Genomic DNA, 425 nt, shown 5'->3' with positions numbered 1-425 from the left:
TATATAGTCGAATGAGATGGTTTGGGATGTTCTGTGTGATACACACACACACACACACACACAAAATCAACATTTTTTTTAAAAGTGTATTATATTTGAGGAGGAAGCATGGAAATTTACGTCATGCTAATTAGTAGAGATGATAAACAATACCATTGAAATCTGCCCGATGACTTTATAGACATACACAGTAGCCAAGGATCCAAATGCAACCGATTATGATTAGTAATAATCAGACACAGATTAGAGATGCAAACGCCAACATCTCAGGGTTAGTAGCAAAAACAATGAGTCTGTCTGCAAGGAACAATATATTCTAAAATGAAATGGAGATCTTTTTTAAAGGTTAAAAAATTCATTCAATTTTATGTCTTACAGGGCTTATACTGAGTTCAATATTGTATAACTGTATTAACTCAACTGTG

This window comes from Nannospalax galili, unplaced genomic scaffold, assembly GCF_000622305.1.
Source record: "Nannospalax galili isolate Female #2095 unplaced genomic scaffold, S.galili_v1.0 scaffold69, whole genome shotgun sequence".
NCBI lineage: Eukaryota > Metazoa > Chordata > Mammalia > Rodentia > Spalacidae > Nannospalax > Nannospalax galili.
Note: the sequence above shows the minus strand (reverse complement) of the source record.